At 39.2% G+C, this 9975-nt stretch overlaps 1 pseudogene; it reads left to right on the top strand.

Moving 5' to 3' along the window:
* The first annotated feature begins 542 nt into the window (after positions 1-542).
* LOC149178887 (uncharacterized) overlaps positions 543-9975 on the top strand; it is a 147931-nt pseudogene continuing 138498 nt past the window's right edge.

Genomic DNA, 9975 nt, shown 5'->3' with positions numbered 1-9975 from the left:
GGTCCGCACGCACATCTGTCTAAGTGGGTACAAGCATATGGTAAACAACCTATGTGGATTCACATGAACTTCGTGTTGGGGAATACAGTCAATAAGCATGTGTTGGGGGGGAATTGCGCGAATGGTCCCTCAAGTTGGAATGAGAGAGTGTGGAAAGAATGAGTATGGAGAAGGTTACCCACGTAAAAGCATTTAACGAAGTGTGTGAAGCACTAAACAAGGTATATAATGCGCAACGAAGTGTTTGGGACCTATGCGTACCAGCAGTTTTGTGGGCTTATAACACAATGTGCAAGAAACTGACGAGATAGATGCCTTCTAGGCTGGCCTATGGAGAAAATGTTGTAATACCGATGGAGTATATTATGCCCAGTCCGTGCATAGCAGCGCCCATGGATATGACAGTTCGCGGAGCCTTGGAAGAAGGGATCGTGCAGTTGGACGAAGAAGAACGCTTGGGACCTGATGAAGAGATCTAACAAGGTGATCTTAGGCTCCAAGAACTCATGAAGGTAAGAGTTCGGTTAAGGGTGAAAATTTCCATGACGGAAGAAGAGGTTAAGAAGCTTGAGGAAGGAATAAAGAAGGACTTTCTTGATAAGAAAATTGTGGTGATAAAACAGGATGTGCACGATTACATTGACAAATTTGGGGACTATCACCGAGAGTTGATCAATTTGATGCCTTGGATTGGAACGTATATTACTAGAGGGATCACTGATGGTGGCGTGATGCAGATGGAAAAGTGCGCGATGCTGATAGTAAAGTTAAAAGGTAGACTTTTCCCAGAAAAAGTGATTGAAGGTCGATTGAAGCCGTATATAGGTGGCCTTGCCACCTGAATAGTCGTGGGAAGAAAATTCTTAGTGCTCCAGGCAGCTGAAAGGAGGTGCAGGACTATAAACAGGTGAAGGGTAGTAGTTCAGATATAGTGGTCTCTAAATAGCACATGCAGGAGATACAGTAGGCAACTGCTCAGTGTGCTGCCAAGCTTGCAGCAGTTCGAATAGAGTTGGGAGGTCTCCACGTGAAGATCTCCGCACCGATAGAGTGACTCAAGGGTGAGTCACGATGTTTGTGTTGGGGGCCTGTTGGGTGCAAGATCCCCCAAGGCAAGTTTTGGGGCTTAAAGACCAAGTTTTGACTAAGTCCAATGTAAAGACTCCACAATTCACGGGCGCGGAGCGCGAAGTTGTAATTGAATCATAGGGTTGTCCACCTTTACTTTTGTAATGTAGTGTCAGCTTGAGAGTTCTACCCATGGTCTGCGGACCATGGGATTGTATAAATAGAGTGAAGCTCTAAGTGTAAAGGGAGATCGAACAATCTAAGAGAAGATGAAGCATTGAGTCTAAGTTGAAGTGTAAAGTCGATTCTTTGGGTTGTAGAGTAGGAGAAGGGCCCTTGAAGTGTAAAGTCGATTCTTTATTAGTCTGCAGCTGAGTTTGCGGACCCCTGCAGCTAAGTGCGCAGGGTGAGTCGAGTCTATAACCATTGGAGAAATAATAAAGAGAATTTTCTTATCATTCTGTGTGTCTTTTTCATGTTTTATGAATTGAAGTATATTGGGTATGGATTGCAAATTTACTGTTTATTTGCTGCACGAACTTATATGAATGTGTTGAATAAGTGAATATAATATAAGTATCTGTTTACATGAAGTTAAATAACAGTTATAAGAAGATAAGTAAGATCCGTAGTGTAACTTAGGGAAAGAGCACAGATCGTTGCCTTAGGAGCATGAAATCACCTCAACCCCTTATTAGGGTTGCGCGAAGGTGATTATAACAGAGCGTGAAGGCCTTGCAGGATAGGAGAGTGAGCGAAGTGACTTGTGTGAAGGTATTCACAGTTGGACTAAACCAACCCCTTAGACATCTCAAGGGTGCGGAAACTTGGTTCCAACATCCCCCCATACTGCTTCGGGTGAGACCTCGGTCTGCACTCTGCGGGATGTTGTTGAAAGGGCCAGTAGTACAAGGATTTGTTTGGCTAATTAACTCCGAACTTGGGTCAGGCCTCCTCAAGCCAATAACATGACAGGCATTTCGTCAAACATATCACGAATATGTAATATGAAGGTGTAAATAACATATCTAAGCATAAGGGTCTCATACTTAGCTGAGAATCACTAAGAGATATTGATACCTCAACACATTAATTCCCATTTCATCCATTAGGTCATAGATACATTATCCATTCATTTACAAGTAAAAACATGATTAAAGCCATACATAGCTACTATAAAAAATCACATAAATAACCAACATAGTAGTAACAGAAATACCAACGAAATCAAATCCATATAAACCACATATAATCCAATTTAATACTCATAGAAATACAAGGAGAAATAACCTCATATTGATGATGTAAAATCCAAACCTGGGACAAGACTTCTGCATTCTACCAAACCATAAAATGGTTGAGCCAAATCTCTCTTCATCCATTCACCCCTGTGCCATATTCTAAGCATGAATATGGGATCTCATAAAACAAGTCAATATAAAACCATCTAGGGCTTCTAAAGGCCATCCACCTAACCCATTAAATAGTGACTCCACCTCATGGTCGAACATCAAAAGGCCATCATCAGATACGTCTCTATCCAATCCTTCCAGGGCTCCAGAGAGTTTGTCCAACTTAGGCTCAAGGACTAGTAACTCAACCCACAACCTTTACTGGGCTCCAGAGCATTTGTCCAACCAAGGCTCTAGGACAAGTAAAACAACCCACCGAGGGATCCTGAGCATTTTCCAACCAAGGCTATGAGACTAGTAAATCAAACCAAGTTGTTACAGGGCTCCAGAGCGTTTGCCCAACCAAGGCTCTGGGACTAATAACTCAACCCAAGCTAAGGAAACATGAAAACCAACCAAAATAAAACAATGAAAATGAACCCACAATCACCATGGCTATATAGGAAATGGCAAGGCTAGACAATCCATTGTCAATATCGGCCATCCTCGATGCCAATGACATATCACAACCAACAAACCACATGCATATGCGATGCATGCAAAATCTAGTGAAGAAAACATACATGCAACTCGGTACCTACAAGAAAATATAATTTTAGTTGTTGATCCTGATATCCTGTTGCGCTTTCCTTCTCTTCATTTGCCTTCTTGCTCCAAAGTTCCAAGTACGCCACACCAACCAAGAGTGCTCCAACAAAGCTCTAAGTATCCAAGAGTATGAGAGAGGGAGAATAATGAGAGAGCTCCAACACTAAACTGACAAAAGCTTACGAACTGATCCTCGGAAGCCTTTTTATGAGTGAGGCCTCTATTTCCTTCATTTTCCATTATTTTGCTTCATTTTCCTCCTAGCATGCAACCTATGACCTTTCACCTCCATTTTCTCCTAATTTCCAATATTCTCATAAATAAATTTGCCAAAAATTCCATTTTTCCTTTCCAAAGCCTTAGCCATTTTCTTTGCCAATTTCCTTAACCATTAATCAATCACAAGTGATCCCCATCACTAGGAATTTTCCCAAAATTCAGCTTTGAATAAGTGTCCCATCATCTGTGATTATTATTTTTCCTTTATTAACTTTTATTACACAGTGTTGAAAATTGGCAACAAGAAATTGCTAAATATAGAAGTGCTAAAAATAGCAGTATGGGCATCAGTGTTGGATTGGGCAGCAGGGAATGAAAAATGGAAGTGATAAAAATAGAAGTTCTATTTTTAGCAGTTCAAGTTGGATTCCTATTTTTAGATAGTCCCTAGTCTAAAATAGGAAGTAAAATTCGAATTTGGTCTTACCAGCGGTTTGAATATTAATTAATTAATTCTCCATGAGTTAATTAGTTAAGGAAAATCAAATGAGGTCTTTGTGAGAGCATGCAATAATTTCTCCATTGGTTGGGGAATGTGTCCTTGATTTGCTCCACTGAATAAGGAATTAAGGATGAGTTCTATATTGAGAGGATCAGTTGACTTAGTTTAACTTAGTCAAGTTCAGTTAGATTAATTTAACAAGTTGTTAAATTAATGAGATATAGTTTGTTGATGCTTGCATGCATGTGACAACTATTATCTTCAGATAACTGAGTATTCCCTCATGGATAACTGATGCATGTCAGTTCAAACAAAGACCAAGTTGAGATCAGAGAAGGGACAGTGTACTATCAGTTGGATGAATATTTTTCCTATAGAGGAAGCTCATCCATGATCAGGATTTATCTCCTTCAGGTTTGTGTAGTTATTTCAGAGGTCAGTGTTGTGTGTGAGGTGAGAATCACACAAGTTAGAGCTGAAGGACCCAGGAAAAACTGTGCATAGAAATAGGAGGCTTGGAGGGCAAAGGAGAAGGTTGGTGAGAAGCCTTTGATTGTCTATGAGCAGCAGAGGGTTGTACTGAGAGCTGGATAGCTTCCGAGCTAAGGTGTTGTGTAATCCAGACATATTTCCACTTGTATGATAATACAGAGATGGGGTTTTAGGTTGGTTCTTTCCCCTAGTTATATCTTCTATGTTATGTGTGCTTGATTTCTCCATACAAGTTATATGTGTTCTTATTGATGTTGCTCATGGTTGATTAAGCTTCCGCTAAATTGTTTGTAGAAGTAGCTCAAGTGTTTTGCTTTAGTACATTGCATTACCAAGTGATCTACAAGTGGGAAATTTCTACATGGTATCGGAGCTAGTTGATTTGTAGAAAAAGTTCTACATGGTATTAGAGCTAGCTGATTTGTAGAAAAATTCTACAAAATTCTACATGGTACCAGAGCACAGGTGATCAAGGAAGAACAATAAACAAGAAGAGGAGATTTCAAAGTTTTGAGTTTTGGACCGAGAGTTTGCAGAGCAGATCTAAAAATTTATGTACAAAATTTTCAAAAACAAATAGCAGACTTGGATTCCTTGCGGAAAAAGTACCCAAAATCAAAAAAAAAAATCAGCTGAATCAGAGTTCAGAGGAGGGAGACATCGCTTATTTAAAATGAGCTCTTTTTCCAAAAAAATTCGTGACTGCGGTAAATATGAAACAGAGTGGTGTGCTAGCCAAGAACCTGTATGCACTTGAGGTACAAGATGCATGCAAAGCCTTGACGAGCAAGGCAAAGGTAGATACATGGTGGTTGAGAGGGAGAGTAAATTACCTCTCAACATGCAATGCCAGAAGAAGTCTCAGACAATTGTGGAGGAGGCACGATTGGTGCAGCAGCTTCAGGAGGTTGTGGAGTGGCCACAACTAGAGAAGCTGAGAGGAGATCGAGTAGAGACATCTACTCATGCAGAGACCTCCAGTAGGGGGAAACTTCGAGCTAGGTGGGCAGAGGGATCACATGTAGCCATACCTCCAGGTAGGAGGTGGGGAGATGTGGAGTGATCGTCCCAAGGAGGAGGGGCAAGATCCTTGAGGTACCCAACCCCTTTGATTCGACTTTGCTATGGGAGCCTCGATGTGGAGTAGCAGGAACTGATTGATTGGGTAGAGACAGATGTGGATGGAGCGGCAGAGAGAGCTACAGTGCAGGGAGTCCCAGGATAGCGTAGAGCATGTAGGTTGCAGTAATGCAAGAGGCACAAGTGTGTTGCATAGTGCAGGGTAGCATAGAGAAGGGTGCAATGGTGCGAGATGCATGGAGATGTTGCAGTAGTGCAAAGGTCAGAGAGGGAGCACTTTTTAGCAGCAGGTAGAGCTTCAGCATTAGAGTATGTTTCTAGCCCAATAGAGAGGTCAGTTGGGAGTTTTTTTTGTTCTGAGAGTTGTTGGAGCAACCACACTTGGTAGATGTGTTGCATGCAGAACATTCCAGAGGTACAGGATCAAGTTCGAGAGGAAGCATTTCTTGTTGAGAGGGAGTGTTGAAAATTGGCAACAAAAAATTGCTAAAAATAGAAGTGCTAAAAATAGAATTTTGGGCATCAGTGTTGGATTGGGCAAAAGGGAATGAAAAATGGAAGTGCTAAAAATAGAAGTTCTATTTTTAGTAGTTCAAGTTGGATTCCTATTTTTAGATAGTCCCTAATCTAAGATAGGAAGTATAATTCGAATTTGGTATTACGAGTAGTTTGAATATTAATTAATTAATTCTCCATGAGTTAATTAGTTAAGGAAAATAATACTTGAAGTCTTTGTGAGAACACGCAATAATTTCTCCACTGATTGGGGAATGTGTCCTTGATTTGCTCCACTGATTGAGGAATTAAGGATGAGTTCTGTATTGAGAGGATCAATTGACTTAGTTTAACTTAGTCAATTTCAGTTAGATTAATTTAACAAGTTGTTAAATAAATGAGATATAGTTTATTGATGCTTGCATGCATGTGACAACTATTATCTTCAGATAACTGAGTATTCCCTCATGGATAACTGATGCATGTCAGTTCAGACAGAGACCCAGTTGAGATCAGAGAAGGGACAGTGTACTATTAGTTGGATGAATATTTTTCCTATAAAGGAAGCCAATCCATGATGAGGATTTATCTCCTTCAGGTTTGTGCAGTTATTTCAGAGGTCAGTGTTGTGTGTGAGGTGAGAATCACACAGGTTGCAGTTGGAGGACCCAAGAAAAACTGTGCATAGAAATAGAAGGCTTGGAGGGCAAAGGAGAAGGTTTGTGAGAAGCCTTTGACTATCTATGAGCAGTAGAGGGATTGTACTGAGAGATGGATAGCTTCCGAGCTAATGCTTTGTGTAATCTGGACATATTTCCACTTGTATGATAATACAGAGATGGGGTTTTAGGTTAGTTCTTTCCCCTGGTTATATCTTCTGTGTTATGTGTGTTTGATTTCTCCATATCAATTATATGTGTACTTATTGATGTTGCTCATGGTTGATTAAGCTTCCGCTAAATTGTTTGTAGAAGTAGATCAAGTGTTTTGCTTTAGTACATTGCATTACCAGGTGATCTACAGGTGGGAAATTTCTACATGGTATCAGAGCTAGTTGATTTCTAGAAAAAGTTACTACATGGTATCAGAGCTAGCTGATTTGTAGAAAAATTATACAAAAGAATACACATAGAATTTTCACCAAGGTTGTTGCAGAACCCTCCCCCTTGGGGGAACGCCTTCCTCGGTGTTCAACAACACGTATAACCACAATAATGATGTAAGCAAAATATATTGTCGATGGAGCTTTATAACTTAGCGTGTTGTAATATTTACAATAATCATCATGGATCCGAATTGGATCCTAGAACACTCTCTAAGTTTTCATGAACTCTTAAAATTATGCCAAAGTTTCATAGTCTTATAAAGATCAAGCTTATCAGAGATATCCTCGAAACAGTTACAATTTGTGAATAGTGCGGAGCAACGAGGACCCTCGGTCAAGCGCGCAGGCTGTCAGCCCATGGTAACATGCACTACCACAAATTAGAAAAACTAGAGTTCAATTTAAGAAATGGGGGTAGTTTCTGATATGCGATTAGCGACAAGTCGCTAATTGCATATCACCAGTAAAACCCCTCAAAGAAGGAAAAGCCCCGAGCACCTGGACCCGAAAAGTTATAAAATGTAACGAATATCATGCCAATTCTGTAAGAGGCGAGGTCCCACAAAAACCAGCAGAATATCAGAAGGGCTTCGAGCGATAAACGATTTCAACCAAGTCCCGCCCGATGTGCAATTTGTTTACCGAGCAGCTTGGAATTACCTGCTCAGAAAGTGAGCATGTTTCTATGACTAATTTTTATATTGTGTCTATTGTTTCTATGTAGGTATCTATCTTATATGGTATTTTATTGCTTTGAATGGGAATGTATGGAACAATTTGGGTCAGTTGTCTTTTATTGAAGGAATATCCACTAGATGGAAATAGTTTTCTCCATGATTTGACGAAACGGAACATGAAAGTCTCTTCTATATCTTTGTCTCTGTTTTTTTATAGTTCTGGTTTGTTTATCTATGGGAATTGGCTGAAGAAGCCAGTCTATAGCACCTACTTTATTAGGAGACATACTATCCCTAGTTTCTATGTGTTAAGTGATCTCTTTGAGCACAAGGTGCTGGTGATTGGCAACAGGTGGGGTTGATGGTTGGCCCTATCATGTTGTTATGTTTTGGCATGGCCTAGATCTAATGTAATTCGATACTTGCTCTTTTCCTCTGTATATGTGTCATGTCTTATTAGTTGGGGGTTCCGCTCAACCCACATGCCACTGGTATTTTCATGGATTGTGGCTTGGTTGGTTTGGGTGGAAGGTTATACTGTGTTGAATTGAATGTTGATAGATGTGGCACAACCTTGTCAGGGCGCTGGTCCGTCCAGAATTGGGGGTAGGGGTCGTAGTCAAAAGGTTTCGAATAGAGGTGGACGGGGATCCTCCTCATTACATCCACTGAGATGGAGTTGTAGAAAATTAGATGCCCCACTTATCAATGCAGTGGCCCAAGCTTATAATACAGCTACTCCTACTAAGGTAAAATAATTGATTTCATCTTGGGAGGCAGATATCAACCAACGGGCTGAGAATAAAATCTAGCCTAAGGATTGGTGTTTACTGGTTCTTGATCCAGGCCATACCTGAGGTAGGCTCACTTAGTACAAGTAGAAGGTGCACCTTTACTGGATGATGAAGGGTATTGTGGCCCGAGATATTCTGACTTTTACAGGTTCCATTAAGTCTGACCCTGGTTTCCAGGAAATTTAGAAAGAATTTCAGCTTGTCCAATTTCAAATACAATAGTAGAATGTTTGTCTTGGTCATATTGAGAAGCACATTCTCTACCTTGCTCAACTAGAATTACTAGGTTCTAGCACTAATGACCCAACCCTGGTGGAGTCCTATGATGAGTAGCAGCCAATAGCTTCTTTTGTTTATTTTCATTATGTATATGTCTGTTAGTAGTACTTATGTTAGCATGTTAGGGGTAAATTGGTTTAAGACATTCAGTCGTATAAAGCTTTATGTGAAAGACATAATATTCTCAGATTTTGGATGGCATACAATGTGGTCTGATAGCCAACAAAACTGGTTTCCCAATGGACAGGTTGAGGCCTTGGAACATATTTCATGGACGTAACCTGCTCTTTTGCATGAATGAATGAAAGGTCCTGCCAAGCTGATAAAAAAACAAACTACCATCTGCCATCCACTTTATTATTATTGACAATTAAATTAAAGTTCTCTAAATAAAAAAAAAATTATAAAAAAAAATTAATATCAACTACTTTTGATATAAATATGAATCTTTGATTTTCAACTACTATTGAATATAATTTACAATATTCTTTGTAGGTTAAACACTTACCATCCACTTAATAATTATTAATAATTAAATTAAAATTCTCAAAATCCTATTTCAAAATATTAATTTATTAAATTAATGCAAATTCTTCCAAAAGTAAAATGAAGTAAAACTAAATTTCAATTTTTTAAAAACAAGAAGAAAATTTTATGAAATAATAACAAAATTTCAATTTTCTAAAAGCATGAATGTCACATACCAAAGTAATTTTTTTTGTTAATTTTATCTTCAACTTTTAATCAAGTCATTAAACACAACTATAAGTCTTTAGGATTGTTTAATTTATTCACAACATGCTTAGTACTTCTCTCACTCTATGTGAATATGCATAATTAATATCAGTATCATGTTTTCGACCATCATTAAGGTTAGGGATTGGAAAGTTAATTACATTATAAAGTTCATACAGCTACTATCTCCCTGTCAACGTTCAGTCATGTGATTCAGTTAATTACATTGTGATCTAGGGTTGAATGGAATCCCAACATTAACTTAGATCTAGGATATAATAGATCATAATATCAAATTTTCTGGAAACTCCTACAATTTCCCACCATCCAGCGTAGTTTGGCTCTTAGGATGTGTAGTCAATCAAGGGTCTTGAGAATTTGGCTCTCAATCAACAATGTATATTGACTAAGAGAAGTTAGAGGGTAATTACCCTCACCTCTTCGACATCGTGCAAGGCTCATTTGCCTTGGTCCCTCTCCCTCGACCCAACTCTATGATTCAGCTAGGGTTTTGAGACCTGTGAAGGAT

The sequence above is a fragment of the Pinus tabuliformis genome, chromosome 4_1, assembly GCF_031772625.1.
Source record: "Pinus tabuliformis cultivar Carrire ecotype Pingquan chromosome 4_1, CPIR1, whole genome shotgun sequence".
Classification (NCBI taxonomy): Eukaryota; Viridiplantae; Streptophyta; class Pinopsida; order Pinales; family Pinaceae; genus Pinus; species Pinus tabuliformis.
The sequence above is the reverse complement of the archived record's forward strand: the minus strand, read 5'-3'. Positions and strand labels throughout refer to the sequence as shown.